The sequence below is a fragment of the Carica papaya genome, chromosome 9 (assembly GCF_054855325.1).
Source record: "Carica papaya isolate Zhongbai chromosome 9, ASM5485532v1, whole genome shotgun sequence".
Taxonomy (NCBI): domain Eukaryota; kingdom Viridiplantae; phylum Streptophyta; class Magnoliopsida; order Brassicales; family Caricaceae; genus Carica; species Carica papaya.
This window is the reverse complement of record NC_142317.1, coordinates 19,502,853-19,520,127: the sequence shown is the minus strand read 5'-3', so window position 1 is coordinate 19,520,127 and position 17,275 is coordinate 19,502,853. Positions and strand designations below refer to the sequence as shown.

The window sequence follows — 17,275 nt, the reverse complement described above, 5'->3', positions numbered from 1 at the left end:
TGCCCCAAATAACAGAAAAACATAAAAGTAAAATTTAAATTAAATACGTCCAAAAAATATATATGTGTACTTACATTAAGCGGCATTAAATCTATTTTGTTCATTTGATTCAATTTTTACTTTTTGTGTAATTACTAATAATTATTTATATGTTGAATGAGATATATATTCATTAATTTTATTTTTGAACCACTTATATTTTTACCTTGAGTTCATTGAATGAAATTTTGTTTCATAATCCTTCATATATAGGAAGATTAATTAGAATTCAGTTCTCAAAAAACATAAATCAGAGAGTTTAAATATTGTGATATATTGTTAAATTATAAAATATGGGAGAAATGTAGTAATTAAACTTCTTAAGAAAAGGATGAATCTTGTTTAGAAATTAAAGCAAATGGGACAATTAGATACATATACAAGTATTTTAACTTCTAATACCATACTATACTATACTAATATGGTTTAGTCATTCTGTCATAAAATGGTTCATGTATGTTATATATATGTAGATATATATATATATGTATATTAATGCTCCTAAGAATGAATGGTTAACAGAAAAGACTAGAAAAAAAAAATATTGAAAAGGAAGAAACGCTCAGCACATGACATAGAAAATTTTTATGAATGATGATGAGTGGTTTACAGATCAGATAACAGAGAGTTATATGCATAGGAGATTGCATTTTGTTTCCTTGTGAAGGAAAATGGTGAACAACTCACTATCAGTTACTCCACTCTATGTAACCGCCATTTCACTCTCTATATATATACATACACCTATACACACCGTCTTCTCCATCAAGCTCAATTACCAGTTGATTAGCTCTTCTTCTCATTAATGGCTGATACGGCTGCTCTCAAAGCCCAGATCTTAAATGTTATACGAGAAATGGAACAGGAGGTACTCTCTCTCTCACTCACTTTTTCTCTCATATGCTACTGTATGATACATATATATATATATAATAGTTTTGATGCATGCATGTTTAGTTAATTCTTGTAATGGTGAGGTGCAGGGAATGGTGGACGAGCAGCTTGCAATGGCTTATGGAATGAAAGAGATTCAAGAATGTGGACCTTTCTATTTTTTCTACCTGTTTCCTACTTTCATGAACGATTCTCGAGTTATTTTAATGAATATGATGATAAAATTATATGTGTCTACATATATATATATCAATATATAGATATAATATTGCATGTCTTTAGTATTTTTGGTAAAATGCAATATATATTAATTTTGCGTAATGCTAAAAGTGGAACTTAATATTCTAATGCGAATAAAAATATAAACAGTCGTTCAATTCATTTATATTTGTTTAATCATTCATATATTACGTGGGTATATATATATATATAACTGGGTGTGTATATATAAGCATAGATAATTTTGCTTTTGATTTAACTTGAGTGAAAAACAAAAGGTGGATTTCACGAGATTGACGAACTTATTTTCAAAATTAAAGGGGCTTCTTCATGGTAATTAATTATACAACCCCGGATAAACTATATAAAAGATATTAACGTATAGATCATAATAAATATTATTGTGTGTGTATATATATAATCATGGTTACTATGGTACTCCAGCATTGGTGCTTGTCACATGGCATAGATCTGTCGTGAATTCCTTAAGCCTATTGAGGAAAAATCTAAGCAAAAGTAAGCAAACATTTATTTTTCTGTCTTTTTTTTTTTCATCTGTATAATATTCTTATGCAAATATACGCACCAATACATATATATATATATATATATATATTGAAATTCCATTTACTCAAATATTGATGATCAACTTAACTTTGGGTAAAAAATTCATCTTGAGACACTTGTGTTTTTTCTATAGGTGTATCTGCAATTGGAAGCACTCAAACATGAATTCTCAATCTTGCAACAAAAATTAAGCATTCTTCATGAGGTAATTAATAATTATTGTTGGTATTTTACAACAGGTAATCATGTCACATTTTCATTAATAATCTTTTTAAGCTATTATATTGTATACTTATTTTTACAATATAGTTTCTCAATTACTAATGTAATTTGACCCACAACCCAAAAATTTCTATGTAATTTCTTCATTTAAAATTTGAAAATATATACATATATATGAGGTTAATTTTTATTGTTGTTGGAAATATATTTATTTTTTTATTTTTGATATTTTTTGTGATATAGTTTGAGAGAAGGATTGTGGCTAATACTAGACCCAGATGAAGTAAAAGTTGTTGAATGCTATATGTTTAGTTTCCTTTATGAGCTTAGCTTTAGTTTCTTTTATGAACTGATCCCATAAACTTAGAAGTTTGTAACAAAGATTTAGTTTCCTTCATGAGTTGATGCTAAGAACTAAAAACTTACAATTCTGTAGTAAAACGAAAATATGTAATGAATAAAAATATGAGTTTGCAAGAAATATCTTATCATCACTCTATAATCACTCTCTCAGACAATGCTTTATATATCAATTGAATTTTTCAACTGATTTGGAATTTTTTCAGCTGGTTCCATCATTACTTGGGAGGATATGGCTCAGTATTTTTTAGCCAAGTACTTTCCATCTTCAAAGACAATTAGGTTGAGAAATGAAATCACCACTTTCGCACAAATAGATGGAGAATCATTGTATGAGTCTTGGGATCGCTATAAGGATTTGCTAAGGAGAGTTCCTCACCATGGTCTACTTATGTGGCTTCAAGTACAGATTTGGTCTCACCACCAACATTAAGACCATGATTGATGCAATAGCTGGAGGAACACTAACCACAAGACACCTGAGGCTGCCTACAAGTTGATTGAGGAGATGACAAACAACAGTTACCAATGGGAGAAAGAGAGATCTTCATCGAGAAAGAATGTTGGCTTGCATAGTGTTGACAACTATTCTATTTGCATAAATTGAGGCCTTACTTAAGAAGTTAGACAACATAAATATGGTGACAGTATAAACAGTGCAAGTTCAGAATTATGAAGTTCAATAAAGGAATCCTTATTCTAATACCTATAATCCTGGATGGAGGAATCACCTTAATTTTTCATGGGGCAACCAAAATAATCAGAGACAAGCTTCCCCACTAGCTCTGCCCCCCATTGAATGAAGGCCAAACATAGAAGATATGCTAGCCAAATTCATAACAGCAATGGACACTAGGCTGCAAAGTAATGAAGCCTCCATCAAGAGTCTATAGAACCAAATTGGGTAATTGGAAAATTTGATTTCTGAGCATTCTTAAGGAACTTTGCCAAGCAACACAGAGACCAACCCAAGAAAGCATGTGAATGCTATAGCATTGAGGAGTGACAAATAGTTAGTGAGTTGGAACCAAGGAAGATAACACAAGCAGATGAGAGCAACCCAAACAAGGAAGAAGAAGAAAAAAAAAGAGATCAAGAGAAGGAGTTACCTAATCGAGGAGGAGAACACTCCAACATTCCATATTCAAGGAGATTAAAGCAACCAAAAAGTAATTTGGTAAATTTTTGTATATTTTTGAACAATTACATATCAATATTCCTTTGGTTGAAGCTTTAAAACAGATGCCTAGCTATGCAAAGCTCCTAAAGGAGATTCTCTCAAAAAAGAGGAAGTTAAATGACATGGCCATGGTAATGCTTAATGAAGAATGCTCAACTAATTTACAAAACAAGATACCACAAAACTTAAAGGATCCAGGTAAGTTTACTATTCCATGTAACTTAGGTGACCTTTCAATTGAAAAAGCATTATGTAATTTAGAAGTTAATATCAATTTGATGCTATATGATACTTACAAGAAGCTAGGATTGAGAGAACCTAAGCTTACTAAGATTATTTTGCAGTTAGCATATACATCTATTAAAATTCCAGTTGGAATAATAAAAAATGTGCTAGTTAAGGTTGATAAGTTTATATTTTTAGTAGACTTTGTGATCTTAGATATGGAAAAGGACTTTGAGATACCAATTATCCTAGGAAGACCATTTCTAGCAATTGTTAGAGCTTTAATTGATGTTCATGATGGTAAATTGACTCTTATGGTATTTGATGAGGAAATTTCTTTTTATATGTCTAAATCCATAAAATATGCACATATTTCATATGACACTTGTTTCATGATTGATACACTTGATTCGATCGTGCAAGGTGTTTTTCAGAAAAATTACTTTAAAGATGCAATAAAACAAGGTTTCATGAATGGAGAAAGGAGTAACATGAAGAATGAAGAAGTCAAGGAGCAAGTAGATTTGCTAGAAGCGATACCTTAGTTTAATGCACAAAAGAACTTCATATTTGAGGAGATTCGTAACTCTAGTAAAGATAAAGACAAACCATCAACTAAAAAACCACTAGACAAGTTGAAATCAAGGTGGTCGGGACCCATGGATAGGGGTGGGCCTAGCTCTCTCCAGGCCAATGTAGAAGTATGTCCTAATTCAAGTTCCATCTTAGAGGAAAGACTAGATCAGCTAAGTAGGGCACAAGAAAGAATTGAAGAACGCTAAAGGTAAATTGAGCATTATATGATGGTGTTCTTTCAGCATATAGGATTCCAACCCCCACCCTACCCACCGTCAGACAGTTAGTCTCACTTTTGTTTTTATTTTATTTTATTTTTCATTTTCTTTATATTTGTTTTTCAGTCTATCTTTACCTTTTATATCTTTTAGTTTCCTTCTCTCCTTTATTACTAACTTGCTTGCTTAATTTGACTTTGGTGTTGTCAGTATGTTTTTAGGTTTTTTTTTTGCGAACTTCATCGAGGCTGCAATGGACGCTACTCCATCAAAATTTCAAGGAAGTTTCATTTCTTTTGTTGTCATTGCCTTTTATTTTTTGGCTTTGTGAACTATGGGGACATATTCGCAATTAAGTGTGGGGGAGTGGTATTCTAATTCTATATTTGTTATTATCCTCTAAATCTTAATTAAATCTTAATGAAGTTTTATGGTTTGATCTTGATGTGTCCTGTTGCTTCATGACTACCTATTATAATAACTATGGCATTAAATCTATATGCATTGAGATAAGATTATTTGTGGAAATAGTTTAGCAATGGAAGTATTTGACCTTATTTAGTTTATTCAAGTTTTGAGAGTTTAAGATCTTCTACATCCTTTGAGTCGTGAAATTTGTTCTTTTATCTAAATTGAATAATTCCTTACAAAAGAAAGCATATTTAGGTATAGAATTAGATATATATGTATGCAATAATAATAATAATAATAATAATAATAAAATACTCTGCTGATCACTCAATTTTACACCACTAAGGGGCGTAGCTTAGCGGTTTGACGCTATGCTAGCTTAACCAGAGGTCTCCAATTTGAGCCTTGGGAACGCAGCTGCCTTTGGTAGGGAGAGCTTACTCCTTAGTGGACCGATTTGGCTCAAAGAATAAAATGTTGATGATGAGTAAAGCTAGTAAAAAAAAAAAATACTCTGCTAATCACTCAATTTTACACCACCATAGGGCATAGCTTAGCAGTTCGACACTATACTGCCTAACTAGAGGTCTCATTTTGAGCCCTGTGAATGCAGCTGCATTTGGTAGGAAGGTTTTACTCCTTAGTGGACCGATGTAGTTCCAAAAATAAAATGTGTCTTATGAGTAGAGCTAGTGGCCATTCAGAAGTGTGATCAACTGAGTAACCGGGCTGACATCACCAATGTTTGCTTTCGCGTAAAAAAGTCGATTGACATTATGAACAATTAATAAGGTGCTTTAAAAAAAATTAATAAATAAAGTTGTATGTATGCCTACTCTTTTGTCAACTGAGCTTGATTATGTTTTGGATTATAAAGTTTGGATACTACGAATGATTGAACAACTCATAGAATGTTTTGAATACTTAATTTGTAAGAATAAGATCAGTTTGGATGGGGTCTATCTTCTAAAGTTATTGAATTATCTTATATAGATGATTGTGCCTTTTTACATATTATTTTGTGTTATCTTGAGGTAATATAGTCTTGATGAGGAGGATTTCATTAATGTTTTTGCTGTGGAATGGATTTAAGATTGCTTGAAGATAAATAAAAACTCAAGTGTGGGGGAGTTGATATAATTGAATTTTATAAATATTTTTCTATTTTATTTGAGTTGATTTTGATTGATTTTTTTCAAATTTGTTGTTAGATTGTCTTTGGCACTTTTTACGAATGATTTTGGGACTTAGAAGCAAATTAGAGTGGGCTGGAACAAGATTTGGGCAAAAAATGGTTGAAACATGAAGATGTGTTACGGAGCCAACGTTTCTTTTTTTGAGGAGTGAGACATGGCCATGTTCTTGAAAGACACGGTCGTGTGCCCTATACTAGGTTAACACACGGCCATGTGTTAAGAAGGTAGCATTTCTTTTTTTCTCGATGAAAGAGACACGATTGTGTGTCTGGGAGACACAGCTATGTTATGTCTAAAAGCTGAAAATTGACATAATTTCGAGAAAGACATGGTCTTGTGTCAATTCGACACGGCCGGGGCGTGCCAGATCAGAAAATAAGGTTTTGAACGATATTAAAAGAAGAGGATCTTAAAAAAAAGGGGAGACTGGAGGACGAAAAAAGAGAAGACAACTGCAGACATCAAGAACTTCTTATACTCGACTATTCTTTTCACGTTTCCTTTAGATTTTATTCTCGTAATTTTCTTTATGATGTGTAACTAAATGCTTTTCTTTGGATCTTTGATGAAATCTTAATAGATACTTTGTGATTTTCTTATTAAATCTATGAAAGGCTTTTTCCCTAATCCCTATGTTTTATCTTGTGACTTAATGCATAAATAGATTAATCACTTATTTATTTACTTATGATGAATGATTGAATTGAGAGATTGATTGTTCATTAGAATAGCAAGTTAGCACAATAGATTAAATGTTAGTAGAGATATTAGGCATGATTTATATATTTGATGATTGAATGTTAATGCACTTATTCATACTAATACATAGAGATATGTGTGTTACAATGAAGTAGGTAAGGTAATTGATCTTTAGAAATAGATTACTACATGATTGAATGAAATTGGGGGAAAGTTCTGGTTGTAGATTGAATTAAAAAAATTCATAGTTGAACTTACGATGGATTCTAAGATCTTGACTATTATTATATCTTGATTGTTAATTAATCCGAATTCATTGTTTCTTTTTGTTATTAAGTTTTAATTTATATTTATTCTCTTAGTTGTTGGCCAAATACTATCAATTAGTTGTGATTCTAGTAATTGTTATATTAGTTCTCAAGGGAAAATATACGAATTTACCGCTATGGTATGTGTTCGAACTGTGCACTTGCTAGTGAGTTCACATCACAATAATAATTATTAGTAGGAATGTTGTATTTGATGAAGATGCAAGCTGGAGTTTGGAAAAAAAAAATCAGATAGCATTTAGTTTGAAGTTCCACTTGAAAATGAAGCTCCACTAACTAATGGACAACAACCAACTCCTTTAAATACTTCCAGCTCACCTTCTTCAACTCCATCAGCCTCCACTTCTTCAAGTTCTAGCAGTAAAAGTTCATCCGATGATGATACTCCTCCAAGAAAATTCAAGCCATTAGCTGAAATTTACGAGGTTACACAAGCCTTATTTGTAACTAATCCACTAGAAGAAACAGCTGAGAAGGAAGAATAGCATCATGCAATGATGGAAGAACTTGAAGCAATTTGTAGAAATGAAACATGGGATTTGGTGGATCTACCGAAAGACAAGAAAGCTATTGTAGTGAAATGGGTGTTTAGAACAAAATTTCAAGCAGATGACAGCATACAAAAACACAAGGCACGGCTTGTGGTGAAAGGCTATGCGCGACAATAAGGTGTGGATTATGATAAAACATTTTATCCGATTACACGATTTGAGACAGTGAGAATTCTAATAGCTTTAACTACTCAATTAAATTGGCCTATTTACCAATTTGATGTCAAGTCAGCGTTCTTAAATGGAGTGCTGGATGAGGAAGTGTATGTCTCTCAACCTGAAGGTTTTGTAGTTCGTGGGCAAGAGGAACAAGTGTACAAGTTAAAGAAGGCTCTTTAGGGCTTAAAGCAGGCTCCGTGGGCATGGTATAGCAAAATTGAGTCATATTTTTTGGAGAATGGCTTTGAGAAAAGTAAGAATGAATCCACTCTTTACTTTAAAACACAAGGTAAAAATGATTCCCTCATTGTTTGCCTTTATATTGATGACATTATATATATGGGTTCATCTTCTTCTCTTATTAATGAGTTCAAGTTGTGCATGAAAAGGAAATTTGAGATGTCAAATTTGGGTTTGCTGAATTATTTTCTTGGGTTAGAGGTGACGCAAGTTGAAGATGGCATTTTTATGTCATAAGGAAAATATGCAACTGACTTATAAAATTCAGCATGTTTAGTTGTAAATTTGCAGCAGCACCAATGAATTTTAATGAGAAGTTGTAGCTTATTGATGGAACTTAATAAGCTAACACAAGCCACTTTGAAAGCTTGCTTGATGGCTTAATTTACTTGACCCATTCAAGGCCAGATAGAGCTTTTTCAATTGGACTAATTTCCAGGTTTATGCACAACCCTTCAATGCATCATCTAGGGGCAACCAAACGAGTATTGCGTTATATGGCTGGAACACTTGATTATGGGTTGTGGTATGAGAAAATATCATATTTCAGACTGGCTGGGTTCAGTGACAGTGATTGGGCTGGTTGCTTGGAGGATAGAAAGAGCACTTCAGGTTACATATTCAATCTCGGATCAGCTGCTATTGCCTGGAGTTCAAAGAAACAAGCTACAACAGTTCTGTCTTCATCTGAAGCAGAATATGCAGCTGCAGTGACATCAGCTTATCAAGCAGTATGGTTCAGAAGAATTTTGGCAGATCTCAGTCAAGAGAAAAATGAAGAAACTACTATTTATTATGACAACAAAACAACAATTGTTATGTCCAAGAATCCAGTTTATCATGGGAGAATAAAGCATGTTGATATTCAAGTTCACTTCATCCGTGATCTTGTGGCAGATGGGTCAATTAAATTACAGTATTGCAATACCAATGAGCAGGTAGCTGATATTTCTTCAAAATCTCTCCTACGACAAGCATGTCTACTTGAGAAATCTGCTTGGTTTTTGCAACTTTGAATCAAGGGGGAGTATTAAAGACTAATTCAATATTGACAGCTGGATATTTGACTCAATTTTTGATTTATCTCCTAAAATTTCTGATGTTTTGTCAGTAGTGATAGAATTTGAGTGGCAAATTATTCTACTATTTTTTTTGTTTTTAGTTGAGTTGTAAAGCCTATTTAAAAGGCATTTCTAGTTGCTGAATATATCATCCCACTGCACTTAAAATTCCAGCTGTTGTTCATACCCATTAAATGTTTTGATTAATATTTTTATTTTTCTACTGCATTCATTTCTTGTATGTTATATTTTTCTTTGCCGTTGTAGTAAATTTGCAGCAAGTCTGAGTTCAACAAAGCTCTTTTCTCCAAAACTGCCAACATTCCTTCATTATTGCTTTATTTTATAAAACATCAACAAGGTGCCATATCCAATATGGATTCAAGCATGACAACACAGGAAACTTATCCCTAAATATAACTGCTACAAAGGGTTCTTTGGGACAATGAACAAAACATTAGATGCAGAGATAATATTTAAGCATAACAAACTAACTAGCCATAGCAAAGTTCGCCAAGAACCACCATTGTGGTAAGACCAAGCCTGCATCAGAAGGAAATGTAATGAGCAAGGCTGACGATAATGAAGAAATAGATCATAAATAAATAATACAAGAGCAGATATCTTACATGTTCTTAGGATCACTACCAGTGATTATTTGCCACTCTTGACCTTCAAGAGTGGGATAACATATCTTGAATGCATGTCTGCTACCAAATCTGCCCATTTCACTTCAATAAGATCCAGCATGGCATGTGACTGGTTAGTTGTTGCCAGACTGCTTACAACAAACCTCATGTTTCCTAGAGAAAAAAATCAGAAATCCATATGTGCTAGCTGTAAGTTTCCAATTAGATAACCACCTTTATTGGGCATCCATTCCACCAACCAAGGAGAAATTTGATATGGGTAAATGTTGAACTTATTAACTGCATCATATGAGTACTCCTCAGTCTTGTAATGATAAATCTCATTCAGTTTTCGCAAATCAATCCAGTAATACTTCTTGATGTGGAATGAAAGAGCAAGTAGGCGATTATTCAGTGCCAAGATAGGATCAGTTGATCCATCTTCTAGAGTAAGTATTTCATGTGCACAAAGTAAGTCAGAATAAAATAGTGCCTACAAGAAAAAAAAAAGGATTAACTGGAGATACCATAAGAAAAGAAGGTAAACAAATAAGATCTCTCTGTTACCAACTTATAAATTTAAATAATGGCCGATTCATATAGGCTAGTGAGTCAGATCATAATCTGCTGTTTCTACCAATATGTTACAAACACACTTAATGAAGAAACCAGATCTCCATGGTGTCAAACATGTAAGCTATGAACTATCTCAAAAATATATGCTATAAACTATACAATCTCCATCATTTTGGGAGTTGCACCATTCGAAAACAACCAAAAATACAATGAGTAACAATTCCAATAGCTGAACATTTTCTGAATCGACCAGACTGGAATCATATACTTATTACACCTGCCAGAAACTCACTTGAGAAGCACCAAGATATGATATCAGTTTAACTCAAGCTTGTCAAGTACTTAATCCTAGCTTTATTTTTAAACTTCCACTGTTATTTCCCAAAATGATTTAGTTTTATAATTTCACTTCCAGCACAGTTGCTGTAACAAGCTCTTATTACACCATGTGCTAAATTATTTTGTACCCCCACTCTTTTGTTACAAAAGTCACAATCTCCAAAAAATCAAAAACTGAATACCAAATGTCCATTAGTATTTCAAATGAACCATAAAGGCAATTTTTTCCTTGCTTGAAATAAACAATTGACAGGCACATATGGCTATTCAAACAACTGTTAGAACAAAAAAATGAATATGCCTTGATGATTCCTCATTCCACATACTAATTCTATATTCTAAATTAAAAAAATACTATTTCAATATCAGGAGAACTAATCACCTCGATTTCGAGAGGATGACCATGAATTCCAATCGTGCAAGAACCATCAGTCACCAATAATGTAGCAAACATGTTAAAACCATAAGCAAGACAAAGCTTCAATATCATTTTAATTCCAGTTTCCACGTCAACTCTCTCCTGAACAGTTAGATCAACAGAGCACTTTCCATATGCACGCAATCCACCATAAACCTACAAAAGAAGTAGAGATAAGAGGAATTATGAAAAAGGAAAAAAAGTAAAAACTCGTCATGATAAACAAACACAATGCATATGTCATCTTCTGAACAACTTCTGGCATGATATAAAGTTTGCCGCATACCAGAATAGACTGGTGCAACAACGCTAATTGCTACCTCTCCAAAGTAAGGATCCAATGCTTCTTCTATAGCAGAATCATCACAATCCAAGGGAACAGTTTTCACCATGAAACTAGTCGGCATCAACCCCTGATAAGGGCTCTAATAGTCCATCATTTTTCGCAGCTCTGTAAAGCAAGTCAAAAACAAAATACATATCAATTATGTCTGAGGTGAGCAAGAGACTAGGATATAATTTATCGAATGGTCATGGCCCCACCGGGGATCGCTCATGCACAGATTTACCTAGTACTCAAAGTATTTTCTAAATTACATCACTGCATGGGTTGATTAGGTGCCAATAGTCACATTCTCGCAACTATGAAACAAGTAGTCAATTTTATTCACAATATGGTTACATATCAAGAAGATTCATTAACATAATCATAATCTTGTAAAAATATTATAGAAAAGGCACATGCTGTCCTGTGTACATTCAACCACACATAAAAACCAGTTACTAAGAATTTATGGAATTATCTTGATAGCCAGATTTGAAAGTGAACTCATTGATAGAGGTTTAACTATGTGGACTACTTGTGAACAAATTAGATGGATGCTTATTTGAAAAAATACATTTCTCTTATATGATATTTTTTTCATAATCAAAAAGCACCTAATCAGTAGAGGGATTTCTTGGAAAAGCCCACCTGAGATATGAACAATAAAAAGAAAGATGCATATCACGTGTATCTGTTGCACTTCTTAATTTACAGAAACAAGCAAAAAAGTGTTTTAGTCCAAACTGCTATTTGCAAATGATTAATTGCCAGAATAAAAAGCAAATGCGATCCTACTAATAAAATTTCACATTATCTGCAACTAAAGGGTATGAAAGATAAAATTCTGAATAATGTCATACTCTCCCTTCAAAAGAAAGGCAATGCCAGAAGGTATAAAGTCACGGATAAAGACCTGATCATAATTTAACATATTGGAACTGGTGGGATCATTGGCGGCAATATTTCCAATAGGACTCCCACAGTAATAAGCCACAGAGTCACGCAATAGGTCCTATGCTTCATCCTCAATAGAATCTATAATGGCCTTCTGAAAGTTTGTCGTAACTGGTCCAGCTGTACAATTAGATGTTAAACTCTCCTTTTACTGTTTCAATTATTTAACATCCCCAAATTCCAGAACACTCAGTTTGTATCCCCTATTATTTAATTTAGTTCATTAGCACTATCCACAAACCATGCTCCATTTCTTTCGGTACTTGTTCCCCCAAACTTTTCATCATGTTGTAATTTGCAGCTTAGAAGCTGGAACCTGTTTGTTGTTCTATTCCTATGCAATCCACTTCCTAACCCCTTAATTAGTTGGGATCCCATGAAACCTAGTGGCATAGTAGGACACATGAAAAATTGTTTATACCTCTGTGCCCTTTTTTTCAAAAAATTTACAACTCATTTAGGATGAAATCTTGAATCAAATTTGCTAAAACATGGATCAGAATTAAAAGGACTGGGAATAGTTCCAGATAAAACGGGCAAAACTGCCCCAGAAGCTCCCATAGACATAATGCTAATCAAATAATTATAACCTCTCAAACCTCAAACCCTTATTTGATCAAACTGCACCCAAGAGATTCCTGACCCGATCGAAAAAACATCTTCCTCCACTTTGATTTCAAGAATGATTAACTTTAAATCAAAAAACAAGCAAAATGAACAAATCAAGGCATTAGATTCACTGCAAGTATTTTAGTGAAAACTTTCAACTAAATTAGACATTCAGCCCAAAAGCCAAAAATTCAACAATAAAAAGGAAAATAAACTTTGACACTCAAGGAAGACTAATGAAATTGTAACACCCCGTCCATAATTGTGCTTAATTAATTTAAAAAACCCTATTTATCCTGACCTTTAGGACGCATTGAACGCATTTAATTTACTCCGCAAATTACTATCATAATTCGTGAATTTTGTAGATTTTAATTTTATTTTATTTAATTTTATCTTAATTAATTCTATTTTTATTTAATTACATTTAATTTTATTTTATTTTATTTAGTACAAAAAAAAAGAAAAAAATGAAATTTTGGAAAAGCGACTAAACGGGAAAAATCCCATGGAAAAATCCTGCGGGGAAGGGAGCTACTTGTGCGGGCGCCTGCGAACTGTGCGCGCGCACGTGCACAATGGGGGCAGGACGTGTGCATAGCGCATATGTCCCATCCACATGCGCGTCGCGGGGTCAAACCCTGCACGCATCTTATCGCGCGCAGGCAAGCCCTCCGTGCGTCACCTCGCATGCCGCCGCGTAACAGGCTTGCGCAAATAGGCAACTGTGCGCCTGGGGCCTACAGGCAGTAGGTCTGCATGAGGAGGCTAGCTTTTGCATACGCGGCAAGAGGGTCATGCGCCAGTAGGTTAGCTAACAGCGCACTAAGCGGGCCATTGCCACCTCAGGCAGTGCGCCGCCGACAAAGGAGACTCTCCTCCCTCGTTTTTCATCTTGAGCATCTTTTTCCTCTCTCTCTTCACCGAATTTCACCACTTGCATGAATCTGATGGTTCCTAATTTCTATAAATAGGGTCTTACCTTCTCATTCTTCCACAAACTTCCATTCTTCTATTTTTCAAGAATTAGAGAGAGAATAATCTAGAGAGAGAAGGAGAGAAATAAAGAAGAACGGTGTAGAAGAAATTATCAAGGTTTCGGTAAAGAATTTAGTATTTCTTTAAACGTCTTAAGAGATAATTTTATATAAAAAAAAAATTATTAAATATAATAATTTTGATTTTGCCTGTTTTGCATGTTTTTATGTTCATAGGTCTAATAAGTTGAACTATTCTTAATTTCAAGCATGTTATTTGATTTATAAACACTTGATGATTTGCATATAATAATATGAAGTCAGTGTTGTTACCTAGAAAATAAAAAAAAGAAAAAAAAAGAAAAAAAGTGTGGAATGAAGAATGAATTATTTGAAGTATGTATCTGTATTGACATGTATAATGCATCAAGTGTCTCATTAAGTTTTTTATCTCTGAGGGATATCTGTTTCCCTAACCCCATTTGGGATATCTGTTTTTCCCTCCCTCATCTGGTCTGGAAAGATATAAAAGGACTGCTCCCTATGGATGATGGCGTACCCTTCGACAAGAGTGGTGACACAAATATCTGTTAGGGGTCATCTTTGGCTAAGTACTGTCATGACTATAGAATATCTGATAGGATCACTATGGTCGGTACGGCTGTAGTCGTAGATCGTATCATGGTTTGACAAGCTGGAAATGTGCCTGAGCAAATTGTTGTTATCTATATATGATCTGGTCATTCCACATGGGTAGTTAAAAATCTATATCTGCCTTCAGAAATGAAAATTGTAACAAAATCGAAAACCATGACACAAAAATCTGAGCATTTAATGATTTATTTGATTTTCTCTATTATTTGGTCTGATGTGTGTTTGTTTTGCTTCTATCAACGTGCAGTTTTCTCTAATAAATAAATTATTTTCATAATGTAAGATAGGTCTACAAAGTAGCCAAATGATAAGCATTTATGTTAGAATAATTTACTTTTAAAACCTTACGATATTATTTAAATAATTCTTTCTTTACTAAGTATATGAAACTCACTCTTTCTATGCCCCTCCCCCTCCCCCCCGATGAGGAAGAAATTGAGGAACTGCTTGTTGACCTACCTATTGAGGTTTATGAGGATCCTGTGGATCCATAAAACTTGAGTGCATGATCATTCTCGCACTCTGATGAGTCCAATAGCATAGTAAAAGAAGTGGCCCTCATTTGTATTTTGACTTTATATTTTGTAGCCATTTCTAACCTCAGTTATATATATGTAAATGGAACTCATATATATTGTAAGGGATTTGTATTAATTTATTCCGCTGCATAAAATTTTATCATGCACTCGTAATCCTGTTTCTGTATCTGATACCCATTGCCTTAAGAAGCATTTGGCATGTCACAGAAATGATGCTACAAATATATGTAATATATCTATTCTTCCCCTTTTTTTTTAGGAACCAGAGAAGAATTATCTTCTAATACCCAAAAGTTAGATAATAAGAGTACTCAAACGGTGAGAAAAACTCATCAAAAGGCAAAAGCTGATGATTACGAGACAGCGATGTAAATTTTTTTGTAAAAAACAACAAAAAGCATCCAAATAACCAGTCAATTCATGATAGAACTTAACAAAAGTCCTACTAATTGGACCATTCATAAATCAAGGATTCCAAAAGGAGAAAAAAAATATCGTAGCTTAAATCCAAACCCAGATGAAGTGATATTAAAAATGAATATACTCTAAAACTAAATCGAGAAAATAAAAGGAAAAAAGTGCATACCTCACATGAAATAAAAAGTGGGTTTGTATCGAAGCAATGTTTGAGAGTAGAAAAATCTGGAAACAGAGAAGACAATGTTGTGTGGTTTCAATATCTCCACACAACCAATAATAATGTAATTGTATATATCGTATTTAGTTTTGTTTTGGATAATTGTGGATCATTATAAATAAATAAGAAATTATATGAAAATTCCACTTGCTTTTTTTTCTCATCTTGTCCCTTTGTTTTATTTATTCATTTCATTTGATTATTTTTTAATTCTATATCTAAATTTTCTCTCATTTTTCTACTATCTTTTCTTTTTCTCTCTGCTTTTTCTTTTCTCTGAATCACATGGCTAATGATAAGTAAAGTGGATGTGCAAACGAAGGAGATATCTTATAGTGAGGACAAGCACACTATAAAGGAGTACCAAAAAAAAGTTGTTTAACTTTTGTATCAATAAAAAGGAGTATAAAAAAAAATTAAAAATAAAATAGTTCATCTTTGTCTGTTGCAAATCTTTCTGTTGGTTACATTTCATTGTAGTCACTATCAATCGCCTCTAATTATTCATTGAAGAGTTAGTTCTCATAATTGGTCATCAACTACTATATTTTAAACAATAAATATGCACCATTCAATTCACTTATTTATCATAAAATTAAATAATTCATTCAAATTAGGTTCTACTTTATTATTTGATTGAAATATAAATTTAATAGTATTTGTTTTTGGCACTGAATCAACTACGATTTTTTTTTTAAGGAAAAATCATTATTCATTAACAATAAAAAACATCATGCTCAAGTAAGAGACCAAAACCATCATGCTCAAGTAAGTGAAGCAAAAACTGAGGTTCATGAACAATTATCTATCTTTCAGAAGTCCTTACTCATCTCTAGCTAAGCTATGCATTATTCATATAATACTTTTAAATCCAACTTAAAAGAAAGGAAACAAAATGCAGAATGTAAGCTTAAACATCCTCAAGTAATAACCTAAACTCAAAGAAATATTCATCAAGTATAAAATTTGTACTAGGTACAAAATTTGCCATATAACTAAGTAAAACAAAATCTATACTAAATTAAATTTTAGGACATAAAATTTATATCTTAGTGCGACATAACATTAAAAAAAAGAAAAGACTAAAACCTTTAGATTTAGATGTAACATCGCAGTTGTAGAGCTTTAGTAAGACCTAATACATGCTCGACATCTCATAATTATTTTAAGATATGTCTAGAACACTAGAACAATTTTAAAACCCTACACAATCTTTTGGCAAAGCTATCTTGTAACCTCATAGGTATCTTAAAATAACTCTAGAAGCCAAAAGTTTCCTTATCCTCAACTACCCTTGAACCTTAGCATTGTTTATCCTAAATTAGCTAAGCAATCCTAAAGCACCACACAAGGACCCGTGAGTTTCCCAACTTTATCTTAATTTAAACGAGTGCGCTTGCACTTACGAGGGGTAGTGCTTGTTTCCAACTGCATCAGCGCACATACCCCATTCAGTGAAAAATAATAATAAT

The 17,275-nt window shown here is 33.1% G+C and overlaps 1 non-coding gene and 1 pseudogene across 2 annotated transcripts in view; both read right to left on the bottom strand.

Annotated features, from left to right (window-relative positions):
- The window catches only part of LOC110809688 (alkaline/neutral invertase E, chloroplastic-like), a 60,002-nt pseudogene extending 46,063 nt beyond the window's left edge, over positions 1-13,939 (bottom strand). Inside the window, exons 1-4 of the transcript XR_015816600.1 lie at positions 13,823-13,939; positions 11,395-11,533; positions 11,073-11,264; positions 10,010-10,268 (exon numbers count right to left, since the gene is read on the bottom strand). The product of XR_015816600.1 is annotated as an alkaline/neutral invertase E, chloroplastic-like (transcript). The remainder of the gene's footprint in view (positions 1-10,009; positions 10,269-11,072; positions 11,265-11,394; positions 11,534-13,822) is intronic.
- LOC148240151 (small nucleolar RNA R71) lies at positions 2,582-2,688 on the bottom strand. Its single transcript, XR_015816633.1, has one exon. It is a non-coding gene; the product is annotated as a small nucleolar RNA R71 (small nucleolar RNA).
- Positions 13,940-17,275: the final 3,336 nt, after the last annotated feature.